The sequence below is a fragment of the Thermobia domestica genome, chromosome 10 (genome assembly GCF_964235325.1).
Source record: "Thermobia domestica chromosome 10, izTheDome1.hap1.1, whole genome shotgun sequence".
Taxonomy (NCBI): domain Eukaryota; kingdom Metazoa; phylum Arthropoda; class Insecta; order Zygentoma; family Lepismatidae; genus Thermobia; species Thermobia domestica.
This window is the reverse complement of record NC_137463.1, coordinates 84,668,837-84,683,877: the sequence shown is the minus strand read 5'-3', so window position 1 is coordinate 84,683,877 and position 15,041 is coordinate 84,668,837. Positions and strand designations below refer to the sequence as shown.

Here is a 15,041-nt window from a genome sequence, read left to right as displayed (position 1 = left end):
TTTACCCATAAAGCCTCGAAATGTGCCTTACCGAAAACAAATTACTACCTTTAAACGCACTGAGACGAAAAGCACCAAAATAACGGTCCTTGGATTATTTATATTCTGCCGTAAACGTACTAAATGCAATACTTAATATACATTTGCATAGCTTCGGAACTTGATTTGCTGAAGCAACTGTATTATATTAGGACAAAGAATGAAGTATATATTAAAGGATCTCACATTTATTGCAACTATTGAAACCAATTACTATCAACTTCTAATTGGAGTTACAATCTCGCTGCTAACATGTAAGCAAGAATTCAGGGCACTGCACTAGTTTAAACGGTAAATGAGCAATGAACTGTTTTGCGTTCCCTAAACAGTCTATCGGCTAAAATAACCCCGGCCAACCATATAAAACTTGCTCAGGTGTTCAAAGTAAAACAGCTAGAACTTCCATAACAATGCATGCTTAGAGATTACAGAAAAAAAAAGTATTTTCTGAATAGATGACTATTCGAAACAGAAATGGTTATTGTATAGCTTAATAAGTGTTACTGGATACAATTATATAGTCTACACCAGTGGTTCTCAACCGATGTGTCACGAATACTGGTGTATCACGCAGTACCCTAAAGTGTGTCGCGAAATTTAAAATTTTAAAAATCATGAAGCAGTTGACATCTCCAGCGGTAGCAATAATGTGCAGTGCTATATAGAGTCATTATAAAAAAACTAATTGGTTTCACTATTATAGTGTTATTATTATTATTATTATTATTATTATTATTATTATTATTATTATTATTATTATTATTATTTATAATAAAAATATGAAATAAGTGTGTCGCGATGTCCTAGACATTCAGTAAAGCGTGCCGCCAGTCAAAAAAGGTTGAGAACCACTGGTCTATACACTCCATAGTGTTGAGGAATTTCTCCTATTGTTTCTCAACACTCATGTTTCCCTATTCCTTGGAATTTAGAAACAGTATGAGAACTTAAAACAAAATTGCTTGCAAATGTTTATGATCTGTTTATAACGCGCTCAAAAGGCACTTAACAATTCTTTCTCCATGGAACATTACTTGTTCTACTATACAGACATTTTAAGTGTCGTTAGCATGACAGCTTTGAACATTTGTACAAATACTCTGGCAGTATTAAATTTTCTATGCACAATGAACATCAGGCTATGTTGAAGATAACTGTGTAGGACTTTTGGCAATCGTTTTTCCATTTCGATTGAAAATCGAAGTCTTAGAAATATTCAAGACATGTATATAAACTTCCTATTTGATAGCTGTAAATCTCAAAGAAACCAGACGGATCTTCACAAGCGTAACGAAGATGGAACTCTTATTATATCGTAGCCAATGACGCGTGAATTTTACACACAAATGTAAGCTATCTGCGCAATTCAACACAAATCTATACATTTAACCATGAAAGATACAACTAATCTTGTTGAATTTTAAATAATTCTAAGTTTTTCTTTAAGTTAATCAGGAAATAGCCAGACCGTAGCGAGAGGTCAGAAACTTATCCGAAATGTTAAACTTTAAATTGGTTAAAATTGAAACCTAAATTATATTGTGTCCTTAGCGACGGTTCATGATTTTTTTTTTTTTTTAAAGAGAAACTATTATCTCTCTAGGAATGTCTTTCTGATCATACTTTGGACGGTGAAAATAAATAATAAGTACGCTCATGCTTTCCGTGCACGTGGTCTCTGGTTCACTCTCGGACAGCAAAAGCTAGAATTGTGCTTCAGTTGGTTGGAAAGGTGTAGCGTCTATGGAAACTGTGCACGCATGGCTATCACTGAGTAAACAGAATAACGTATTAATATAAATAATTCATAATGGTTTAAGAATAATGCGTTGAATATTTAGAATAATGCATTAATATAATTAATTCATAATGGTTTAAGAATAATGTATTAATATAAATAATGCAATATTGATTTAAGAAAAATGCAGATTATTAAGAATGATGCATTAATGTATGTAAAGCTATAAAGACTTAAAAATAATGCAGAATATTAAGAATAATGTATTAAATGTCCAAAATAATGCATTAATATAAATAATTCATAATGGTTTAAAAATAATGTATTACATATTTAGAATAATGCATTAATATAATTAATTTATAATGGGTTAAGAATAATGCAGAGTGGTTTATTTCATTTATTTACTTTATTTGAACACAACGGAAATATTCATTTCAGCATGGGAACTTGGAACGTACGAACTCTACGACGTGAGGGAAAACTTGAAAATTTAAAGTGGAAACGGACAAGTGTAAAGTGGATATAGTGGGCTTGAGTGAAGTGAGATGGCCAAGGAAAGATGAGATAGTATCGAAAAATTATAGAATATACTATCCGGGTGGCGATAAGGCCGAGAATGGTGTCGCGATAGCAATGAAGAACGAAGTAGCAAGAAGTGTAACCAAAGTGGAATACTACAGTGACCGCTTGATGTTTGTAAAACTACATGCAAAACCAGTGGATATAGTGATAATACAAGTGTATATGCCAACAACCGACCATGATGATAATGAAGTAGAAGTAATGTATGATCAGATCAGTGACATATTGCATCAGGAAGGAAGAGGTAAAGTCATCGCCATAGTAAAGGGAGACTTCAACAGCGTAGTAGGAGAAGGAGCTGCGAATAAGGTAGTGGGTCTATTTGGACTAGGTAGAAGAAACGAACGAGGTCAAATGCTTATCGACTTCTGTAGGCAACATGATATTGTGGTAATGAATACGTGGTTTAAGAAAAGAAAAAACAAGTTGTACACGTGGAAAAGTCTAGGAGATAAGAAACACTACCAAATCGATTACATTCTTGTGAAGCAACGTTTCAGGAATAGTGTACGAGACGTGAAGACACTGCCAGGAGCGGACAGTGATTCGGATCACAATCTGCTGTGGCAGAAGTGCAAACCTGCTTAAAGTCGATCAACAAAACTGGGAGGAGAAATCGAAAATGGAACTTAGAGCGACTAAGAAATATCGACGATGATGTGAAAGAAGAGAATGAAGAAAAATTCTGTGCAATGGGCGATGTGGTTGACAATATAGAGAATAGTTGGGGAAAAGTTAAACAGATTGTACTTGACACACTCCACAATAACATTGGCAGGATGGAAAGAGCACCGAGAAAACCATGGATAACTGAAGCAATGCTTAAGAAGATGGAAGAACGCAGAAGGGCAAAAAACACAGACATCAATGAATACAGAAGGCTGAATAATGAATTCAGAAGAGAAACAGATAAAGCCAAAGAAATGTACATGGAGCAGATATGTGAAGAAATAATGGAATTTCAACAGCGTGGCAGATATGATCTGATGTACCAGACAGCACAAGAGTTAGGAGGGAAAGCTAACAAAAGTATACGAACGTTCGGTATCGAAGATCAACAAGTTAATGTAACCACTGACCATCAAAGAATCCTTAGAATTTGAGCGGAATATATAATAGATCTGTATGATCACAAGAACCGCCCCAAAGATATTGCGATCGAAGCAGAAGAAGAGGTGGATGATGATGAAAAGGGACCCAGTATATTGAAAAGTGAAGTAGTACAAGCAATCAAAGACATGCGAAGGAGAAAGGCCACTGGAGAAGACAACATACCAGTAGACTACCTGAGTGGAGAATGGCCAAAGGATTTTCTTGATGTTACAATGGTTGCATTGCCCAATAAAAAGCAAGCAAAAACGTGCAGCGACTACAGAATCATTAGCCTGATTTCCCACACTGGAAAGATCATTACACGCATACTGAACAGGCGATTGGAAAGTAAGATAGATGAGAGGTTAGAAGAAGATCAATTTGGATTCCGGAAAGGGAGAGGCACCAGAGATGCTATTGGATTGATGGGTATTATATCAGAAAGAATTCTTGATGTAAAGGAAGAGTTGTGTTTGTGCTTCATCGACTGGCGAAAAGCTTTCGACCGAGTCAATTGGACGAAACTTCTGAAAATACTTAAAGAAATCGGAGTCAACGGGAGAGATCGACAACTTATTCAAAACCTGTACATAAGACAACGAGTGAAGTTGCGCTTGAATGAAGGAGAAACCAATAGTGTGGAGATTGGACGAGGAGTCAGACAAGGATGTAGTTTGTCGCCCCAATTATTCAACATTTACAGTGAATGTTTAATGAAGGAAGCATTAATGGGAACTGGAGATTTCAAGATTGGAGGGCAGATCATAAACAAGATCAGGTATGCAAATGGTACAGTTATAATAGCTAAAACGGAAGGAGGACTACAGGAGATGATTGACAAAATAGTTGACACTGGAAAACTGTATGGAATGGAAATTAACATTTAAAATTCGAAAGTCATGAGAATATACCATGGAAACACGTCCTTACGAATCAGGGTAGAATAGGAAACTTGAACAGGTCGATAATTTCAAGTATCTGGGAAGTATTTTAACGAGAGACGCTTACTGCACCAAAGAGATCAAGTCAAGAATTGTCCTAGCTAAAGAAGCATTCAACAAGGAAAGATCACTCTTAACTAGCAGGCTCAATATTGGACTTAAGAAGAAGTTGGTCAAGTGCTATATATGGAGCATTGAACTGTACGGTTCAGAGACTTGGACATTACGGAAGTTAGAGAAGAAATATTTACAGAGCTTCGAAATGTGGTGTTGGTGGAAGATAGAGAAGATAAAATGGACAGAGAGAGCAACAAACGAAGATGTTTTAAAACGGATAGGAGAGAAGAGGACACTTCTAGCCACCATCCTTCGTAGAAAGTGCAATTGGATTGGACACATCTTGCGAAGAAATTGTCTTCTTCACACCGCCATAGAAGGATAGATGGAAGGGAAGCGAGGATATGAAGAAGAAGAACACAGCTAATCGATGATTTGAAAGATAGGAGAAAATAATGGGAGTTAAAAGAGGAAGCTGAAGATCGACAAAAGTGGAAGAAACATTCCAGGCCAACATCTAAAATTTAAATTAAAAAAATCCTCATTAGTCTCAGGACCTGCTAAAAGGCAGAGTACTTAAAAATAATAATAACGTTACAGTTACACAATTAGCACACACTATCCATGTTATACATACGTTACACGTACTATCCAGTATTTGCATTTAATAAGTACGGCGTTGTATGTGAGTCGAATATGTCGACATTTGATTTTGCCGAAATTGCGTTGTTATATAAACTACACATTTTTCTAACAGACAATATATCTAATACATTTTTCCATTGTTTCGTTAGATGAAAAGTTACTGAACGAGAAGGAGTTCTGTTGGTAGGACTATGAAAGTAGATTTCAGACAGTAGGTTTTGTGAGTCTATGTAACTATGTATCAACTTATGGAGAAAGCACAAATAACAGTTCGTTCTCTCGTTTTCAAGCGACTCTAACAGTGTTGTAGTCAGCAACAGTGAACAGTGTTGCAAGAGGTCTATGTATTTTTCATGTCTTGGATAGATGCTTGATTCTTTATAGGTTACAAATCGTACAAATTTAGGTTGTATTACTTCAAGTTTACTTGAATCGATTTTTGTACAGGGATTCCAAATTATTGCTGTATATTCTAGTAGAGAGCATATAAGTAGTATAAAGTATCTTAAAAACATCAGGATTTCTGAATTAATTTACAAGTATCATTACAAATCCGAGATTTCTATACGTTTCACTTATTATTTGGGTAATATGAAGGTCAAATGAAAGATTTGATGTTATTGTCACTCCAAGATCACGAATATGATCAATTCTCTTTAATAGAGTATTGTCGATCTGATATTGAAATTGGAAAGAGTAAGTTTTTCTAATGTACGAGACTATGATGCATTTTTAAAAAAGAAAAACATTTAACAACAGTTTGTTGATTTGACACAATTCATGAAGTATGTTGATATTACTTTGTAATGCGACAGCATCTTCTTCAGTAGTTATAGAACAATTTATGTGATTGTTTATACTACGTAAATCACTTAGGAATAATAACAACAAACGTCCCAGGTTCGAACCATGCAGATCACAAAGCTGTGTACAGATTCAACAAAAAGCCTTTGTAAAGTACGTAGAGTTTATGTTCGCGAAGGTAGGACACTATAAGCCCACGTAACTTATATCTAAAGTTGAACACAGTAAGTTTATATCATGACTGATGATATCAAAAGCCCTGCTAAAGTATGTATATACCATATCTACTTGATTTTTGTTGTCAATTTCTGTAGGTAAATAGTGAACAAATTCAACAAGATTTTTTATTGTTGACTTTTTGGCAAGAAGCAACAGAAATAATCGGAATTGGTCAATTACTTTTTACGTTCAGTGCATTGGGCAGATCTCTGCAAGTTTTATAGATATAGCTGGAAACTTAGAATTAGCTAGCACTTTATTGAATATAGCTTGCAATGTATATTTATGTGTTTCAGAACAAGCTTTGATAATGTATAGTGCAATTTTGCCTGGTCCTGGTGAGGCTATAGGCTTAAGCTGTTTTATAGCAGTTTTGATATCCTTAGCATTTAACAACAGTCATTATAAATGTTTGTCATCTGCATGTAAAATCAATCATTCGATATAATCGATTAAAAATTGATCAAGAATGCTGGAATTGACATGGTCAAGTGAAGATTTTAGGTTGTACTCGGACTTGCTATATAAGGCTTAAAAGTAGCTCATGAACACATTTGCCACACCCAGTTCGTCCAGCAACTTTCCATTACAAATCAGAATACTACATTCTGTATTTCGTCTTTTGTTCTTTACGCAAGTCTAAAATAATTAAGATTAGCTAGAATGCTGGATTCACAGTTAAGAACATATTGTTCCTGTGCAGCAGAAATTTCCGCTCTTTGGTACAGCCCAATTTTTTAATATTTATTTAATTGGTAATTAACATCTCCTGTGCTTCACCTTCCTTTTGTCCTATAATACTGTTTGTGCTATGTTAATTTAATTATAGGAGGTGTGAATCAACCCCATTAATAATAATAGCTTCTGTTCAGTAGAAAGCCATACAATGCCGCTTAGAACGCGTACGTGATGAGAGAAGACAAAATTTTCGCAACGAGACAGAGCTCATCCAATAGAAACAAATAGGCCTTCATTTTTCGAGACGATGTATCAGTTTTACGATGTAATTTCGAGATGAGTCAGTCTCAGATCTTGCCTCGTGTGCATCGATAATGCCACTAATGGGGTTTAACGTCCATTCCAGCACCAAAGTTGCAATAGAGCGTGAACCTAGAGCTTAGCGTAGGATCCGTACCATATAAGGTACTGCCAGAAATTTAGCTTGGGTCTTCCTCGCTATGTTGTGACTGTGATCCAGCGTTGAGCACCAGGTTCTGTGTTATATAGCAGGGTGTATATCGGTCATGAAAGTCATGAAAAAGTCATGAAATTTAGCTTTCGGGTCACGAATTTTTTTATCTGTACAAATATAAGCACAGACTGTAAAAGCTTGCTCTATAAAACGTCAAAATGCACCACCAAAAATGTCTATGGTCTGCTTTAGACGCTACTAAATCGCAAGTAAAGTATTCTTCTATCTCATGCATGAAAATTCTGTCTAATTTGCATCCAAATTCACTCTTGAGAATGGTAGGAAATTTTATGGTTTGGTAAAGAAAAGGTAATGAAAAAAGTCACGAAATTTCATTTTGGAATTTTTGTAGACACCCTGTACAGACACTATACTGAAATGGAACGAATAAGTTCAACCAATAGAGGGAACATGATCTTCACTAGTAGTTATATGTGACTTCCTGGGAACGGCGTTGAATCTGACTACGTTTGATTCTTACATCTAAGATTCTCGTGAATGATTTAATTTTCTAAAAGTTCATTCATAAGAGATTGTGTAACATATATCGTACGTAATCGGGGAAGTTCATCCGATGTTGACCAAATTTGACATGGCGCAGGGGTGTTCATCCTCCACGAACTTAGACGCAATCTTCCAATCTTAGCATCCTTCCTTCCCCCAATTTACCATTCTACACCTAAATTTATCATTTTGTTCCCCAAAAATTGCCATTATCCTCCGAAATTTACCGTCTGTCTCCCAAAATTACCATTCTTCAAGTTTATTATATAATTTTCAAAGAAAAACCATGTTAATCCAAATAATCTCATGGGTGCAATCTTCGACCTAAAACCTCTGACATAGTTGCAGATTTTGAGAAGCTTATAGAATGTATATTAAATACTGTGGTGTACAGACATTTGGTTCCCAAGTTATAAGACATCAAAGGTGGGGTTTGGACAGGGGTGTCGAACAGACGAATTTTAGAGCACAGTTTACTACAATGAGAATATTTTTCGGGAGGGGGGGGGGGGTATAATTTTTCATTGAAAATGGTGCACTAAAATTGGATTATCGTGCATTTGGGAGTAGACAGAATAATAAATTCGGGGATTGTCCCCAAGCTCTTGAGAACATGGGCAGTGGACACCTTACGTTTGGTCTTAGTCAAATTTTTGCTCGAAAAACAATCAAATTGCTATTTAGAACAAACATACATGGAACAAAGCTATTATAAAACTTTAAATTTCAGGGATAAGACGGTTAGTAACATGGTTGATTAGCAATGTTGAAAATGTAGTGTGTATTTCTAACGGATGTTAAAAATATTTTAAACCTTGGTAGTCACATCAAAGATTTCCCTAATCTTGAAGGTAATCACATCGGAAAAATGTTACTTTGTTGTTACAAGCTAAGGGAAGAAAACGCCAACATTGTTTTAATTGTTGTATACAAAAATTAAGAAATTAGATAAGGAACAATTCTTCTCTTAGCCTTGTGCCAGTGCACATATTATCAATCGTATTATTAATCTTTACTCAGTATTTATTTATTGTTCTAATTTCACTAAGCGTAGGTTTGGCCATTTTATTTCAGGCGCTCATCCTATCCAAACCACTTTCTTACCAGTTGTGTCCAGCCACCCTCCACGATGTTAAAAAAAAAAGAGGTCCACACCCCAACTCCCCTCTCGTTTTCCTAACTTTCTGTCCTTTTACACTTTCTTGTCCTTCATCCACTGACCACCCGATAATGTTTCAAGTTCCCACCAACGAAGTTTCCTGTTTGTTTCTCTCTTCTGTCCAGTTTAAAAATGTTAAATAGTTTTTCCAACCAATAGGAAACGAGGGTGGGCTTGCATTTGAAAATTTGTAAATGTTTCTAAAAACCAAAAAGTGTGAACGGAGAGAACAGAAAGAAAGGGGACGCCAAAACGATCAGTGCAAAAAAAAAAGGAATGCGTCCATTCTCATTATTTTAAAGACAATTTTTAGTTTAATTAATAAAACGAGGAGTGTAGTGTATGAGCATTCTCAGTGACAATGATTAGAGAGACAATGCTAAAGCAATTAGTGATATAAACGTGTTATCAACAGGACGCATACAAACTTCAACATTGTAAATGCAAGTGATAGACTGTGCTAAATGTGAGTGATTTGTGCATTGAATGAACCATTTGGTGAGAACATTTAAGACTCATCGAGAGACCATGCGGAGAGGGCCGGTAAGATCAAACATACATGAACTATAATAAATCTTTCATTATAGAACGGCCAAAGACTATTAAGGGAATTAAGGGAAGACTATTAAGTGACAACTACCAAAAAAATAAAATAATAACAGTTGGACTGTTCCATTAATAAAATTTATGTTAAAGGAAATAATAACATTTGCAAATCTTATCTATGTACGAGCTCACGTTTATTCCTATTGACATATAAAATTTTAGCCGGAAAATTTTCTTATTTGTAATGTTTTCTTTATATATGATTTTTTTTTATAAAGTGGCTGACATGAAATTTTTCAAATTTCATTTTTACCTTTATTTTGCCCAGTCACATTAAATGGCGCCCAGCGTGGGGCTCGAATTTTACACAATTTTATTCATCCTGAGACTTCTAAATTATCCTTTAAAATTTTATTCATTTGAATTTACTGTCTTTGGCCAAATCTTTTCATATGAAGACTAATTTTCGTTTTAATATATTTCTTAAGAGAAAATGTAACTATGTTCGAAAGGGGCAGACCATTCTAATTTTATCCTTTATTTTAGAAAGGGGCAGAACAAAATTGAAAATTAACAGTGCATGATGCATAGTTGTCTATTCATTTAAGTTTTTTTGTGCATGCCATTTTATCGTTAAAATTTAGTTGAAATATATGTATTTCCTGTTTATTTTAAATCTTCGGTTTATGTTGTTGTTGTCATATGTTTTGTGCATTTAGATTCATTTTTGTTGCTTGGGAAATAATAGTATCTATTTTCAATTGTGCTGCTTTATGCCTGTAGTAACGCGGTTACAAGTAAGACTTTTGAAAATAATAGAGATGGAAAGGCAATTGTCCCTCCACCCGCTAACCGCGGAGGTCGAAACAGGACTAGCGGAAGGGTCTTCGCCAGCCCTTATTGAAAACGAAACTCAATCACAAAACCAACCAGCATTAGTCGTACAACCCAATGAAAATCTCCTTCGGGGAATAAAAGAATTATTGGACTCAAAATTAGCCCGTTTTGAGGCGAGGTGCTCTGAAATTAAAGCAAAACTTTCACGCGAAATGCAGGACCAAAACACTAAAATTAACCAAACAATCATTAGCGAAATCGGTAGATTAAATAAAAAGATCGATTCATTACAGTCAAACTTAGAGGATAAAATATTCCAGTCAGAAAGAAATATGTGCAAAAGGTTAGAAGTTAGGTCGAAAGAACTAGAGGGACTAGTAGATTTACAATCAAACAGATTGTCGGAACAAGAGGATGCAATACTTACTATAAATAGGAACATGAAAGAAATAAAAAACAAAATACAAACAAATAGTGTTACACTGAAAACCGTACAAATTCAAGTAATAAATCTAAAAGAGCGCACTCAAGATTTCATTACGACACGCCAATTTCATGAATTCCGCGAAGACAGTGCTCATAATGCGAATAGAACAGAGCAGCTTGAAAGACGTCTCGTAAGTGATATTGACCACCTCACAAAAGAATTACAAAACTTACGCGAGCATATGACTTCATCAATAAAAAATTTAGAAACGCGAGTAAGAAAATTATCACAGGGACCCAGTACTTTAAACACTAATAATGTGGCTAGAAATATCCCTGATAATGACGTCATACCTGAGTATGACAGTCGGTTGCATCGGCATAAAACTTACAAATATCAGGACACGGAAACAACAAGCAACGTCCAAAAAGCGTTAATAGATAGCCGCATTATCCAAGCACCTGTATTTACATCAGAAGAAAATGAGTTAGAAATTCACTCATATATGCGTTCCTTAGAAGATTACCTTTCACTAATGCAAGTCCCCAGTAATTTACACATAAAAATAATCAAATCAACTCTGCGCGGGAAAGCATTATTATTTTTCGAGATAATGGAGTCGGAAATTAAGACACTTGAGGATTTCAAGAGAATATTTTTGAATAAATATCTTTCTGACGAGAGGCTGAGCGACATAAGACTGCAAGTGTACACTGCAAAACATGACCCACGTAAATCATCATTTTATGATCATGCTATGCACATAGCGCATTTAAATTCATTGCTTCGCCCTCCATTACCACAGCATGAGTTAGTAAAGGTCATTAGCAAGCAATACAATGTTCCCATACAAAGGACATTAGCTGCAGCTAGCCTAAAAACTTTATCGAAGTTATTAAAACTCGTTAAAAACTTGGGGCAAATTGAAGAAGACCGACAAGAGAGGGGCACAACCCGTCCACCCCGCCGAAATGAACGCCGGAAACCACGCCAACAACATTACGCTAACGCAACATCAAAATCTCAACACGGCAATAATTCTAACAAAAGACAACGAAATCCACCAAACAATCATAACTATCCGCGGAACGATCACAACGCTCCTAGATTTCAGAGGAATGACAATAGTGAAATAAGCGAAAACCGAAGTATAAATACTGCAACTGGAGCAAATGTTTCATATCAGGGAAACGCGCAACGACCACCGCCTCTTCATTAGAGGGGACGGTGAGGGAAAATTTACAGAAAGAAAAGGCTAGTTCTTCTTCCAATCTTCCCCTATACGGCAGGTCAGTGGTAAACAATCAGAGCGGCAAAGCCCCCGAGGGTGGTCAGAAAAGCTCTTCCTGTGAGCAAAGTGACCAGCAAGTCTTCACGAAAGGGATTTCTACCCCCAAAAAGCAGGTCAATGAAATAAAAAGAAAAGCAAGCTTGTCCGTAGAAAACAGCCTAAATGATTGTTCTTTAAAACAAAATAAACTTTATCCCATTAAAACTGAAATGAACAAAAGTCATAATCTCGAGGTCCGAGAAAATTTAACGTCGATGTTTGATGACGTAATTTGTGAGAATAAAACACTGTTACGACCACCAGTAAAGATTTTACCTAAAATAGAGGTACAAATATGTGGGCAAGGTGTCAAAATGCTGTTAGATACAGGTTGTACGTCGTCTCTCGTGTCGAAAGAATATTTCAATGAAATGTTGGGAGCGGGCATAAATATTGACGTCATCCCTGTGACTAATACAATTATTAAGACGGCAACTAGGGATAAAGGCGTGAGAGTGAAAAAACAAATATTGTTAGAACTATGTTTTCAGAAAACAAACATTGTCCATCCGTTTCTTGTAGTAGCAGGTCTGTCTTTTCCCATTATTACAGGAGTTGATTTGTTTTACAAATATAAAGAACACTTCGATTTCTTGCGAAAATTATTTTCATTTGAAATAGACAACATTGTGCATGAAATCCCTTTTTGTGGACAAAAGGATATTTGTAATGTTAAATTCGTAAATTTCATCCAAGCAGATACGCTATTTAGTGACATTTCAACCACCCACACAGTGAAATGTAACCAAGTTACCCAACAGGAAGTAAGAAATAAAGAAACAGGGACATATTCGGATTCTAATATTCGTGGATTTGTGTCCAATCAATCACACCTCAGTAACGAGCAAAAGAGGGAGCTATTAAACATATTACTTAAATACAGAAAAGTCTTTAATGATCAGCCAGGGCGTGTGAAGGGATTTCAGTACGAAATCCAAGTCAAAGATTTGCAACCCTTCCAAGCCAAGAATAATTGCATACCATATGAATTGCGAAACGCAGTAAAAGAAGAAATTCAAGTATTAAAAAATTTAGGTGTAATTAAACGAGGGTTTTCGGAATATATTTCTCCCCTTGTCGTAGTGAGAAAAAGAGAAACAAAAGAAGTACAAATTTGTACAGATCTTCGTAGAGTGAACTTAGCGATAACTAAAGATGGCGATCATAATGAAAACATGTATGACGTAATCCTTAAACATCAAACGTCGAAATACTTTTGCAACCTAGATATTTCTAAATGTTTCCTCAGCATAGCACTCTCCGAAAATAGTCAAAAATATATGGCCTTCAGTAGAGATATGTCCTTTTCTGACCGCCCTGAGGCGATATTATTTTAATCGTAGCCTTTTACGCTGTATTATGGGCTTTCTAGCGCCGCGGTGTTGCCAAATTATGCCCTAAAGGGTTGAAATTCCCTATATTTTGTATATTTATAGTGTAAATTATGCAACATTGTAAGATATAATTTAATTAAATTTTGATATCAATTTAATTAACCCTTTAATTAAACTCCTATCAAATTGATTACCCCTTTAATCAAACAGCTATTAATTTATTCAATTAAAGATGATTACGTAGAATTAATGTAATCGCGTATGATGATATATGTACCGTTATTACCTTATAGTGGTATTTAATTACAAAAGGGTTTAATGTATTATTTTGGATTGATAACACGTGTTAGATGGTGCCGTTGGCGCCATTACTGTCTGGTTATGCCGCAACTTTCCTTTATACTTTCCCCGCCCGTTCACTTTGTATATTACCGACTGCCGCGTTGTATTGAACGTTAGTTTTTTCGCTGGCGCCATTACCGTTGCGCCGCCCGCTTTGTATATCCGCCGCTCGGTAGCCGTGGACGCTAATGGTATTTTCGGCGCACTGTAAGAGACAAGTTACCTTTTGATATCACCACTGATGTTTTTGACGTAGCACTTTGATGACACATGAACCGCACAGATCGTGGTTTTATGATTTCGGAGTTTTTTTTTTTTTAATTTTAATTATTTGTAGAATGAACTTGATTTTTCCGAACAACTTAGAATTATTTATTGTTATAATAACATTTTCATATATTATAGTAACTTTTAGTTTTCTTTGCGGAAAGAAAATTAAAGACAAACTAGCTATGCATCTTTTTATGTGTTAATACTTTCGAAGATAGATTTCTCTTTGCGTATAAGGAGGTGCTGACATCATGTGGCAGAATTTTGTACTACAATGACTTGGAGAACTTGATAGCATATATGACCTGTTTGAAATGAACCCTTAGCGATGGGTTTTCGTATGATTGAAGTGGGATATTCGTTGTTACTGGAAATTTGGAACTCAATCTTGAAAGCATATGGAACATATTTATTTTTAAAATGTCATTTACCTCTAAATGAAATACAGCTTGTTGAAATATTATTTTTGATGCTTGTGTCTATTTTGATGTACACAAGAACTATAAAGTATTTTGAAATGAGGACGGTTAATGAGTTATAAATGTAGACAATATCTGATTAACAGCAACAGCTGTTGTAATAAAAACATGCTTTGATTTCTAGTGCTATTTTTTGAACCTCTATGGGACTTTCTCCTATAGATGATATTATCTGCAGTGATGGCCCAATGAGTGATATTATCTAAAGAACCACTTTATGGCGACTCTTTAGATATTTTAAGATTTACTTATGTGAAGATATTTATGTCTGTAAGGCGCCTCTAATTGTGTACTAATAGACGATTTGAAAGGAAGGGCCACTAAAGGTTACTTTGATGGAATGCTAGTTAAGGAAAGAAAGTGCTATGTATACTGGGGTCATTATTTACAGAGGTTATTGCCATGTAATCAGTAAACGGTTTCCACAATTTTCTCTTTTAAGTGCAATCTTATTTTGGAATAACATGATGGCTAGAAATAAAATAAATAAATTGGTTAACT

General features: G+C 35.4%; 1 protein-coding gene across 1 annotated transcript in view; it reads right to left on the bottom strand.

The window, feature by feature from the left end:
• LOC145662520 (scavenger receptor class B member 1-like) overlaps window positions 1-15,041 on the bottom strand; it is a 244,130-nt gene that overhangs the window by 205,248 nt on the left and 23,841 nt on the right. The gene's annotated exons all lie outside the window — the stretch shown is intronic.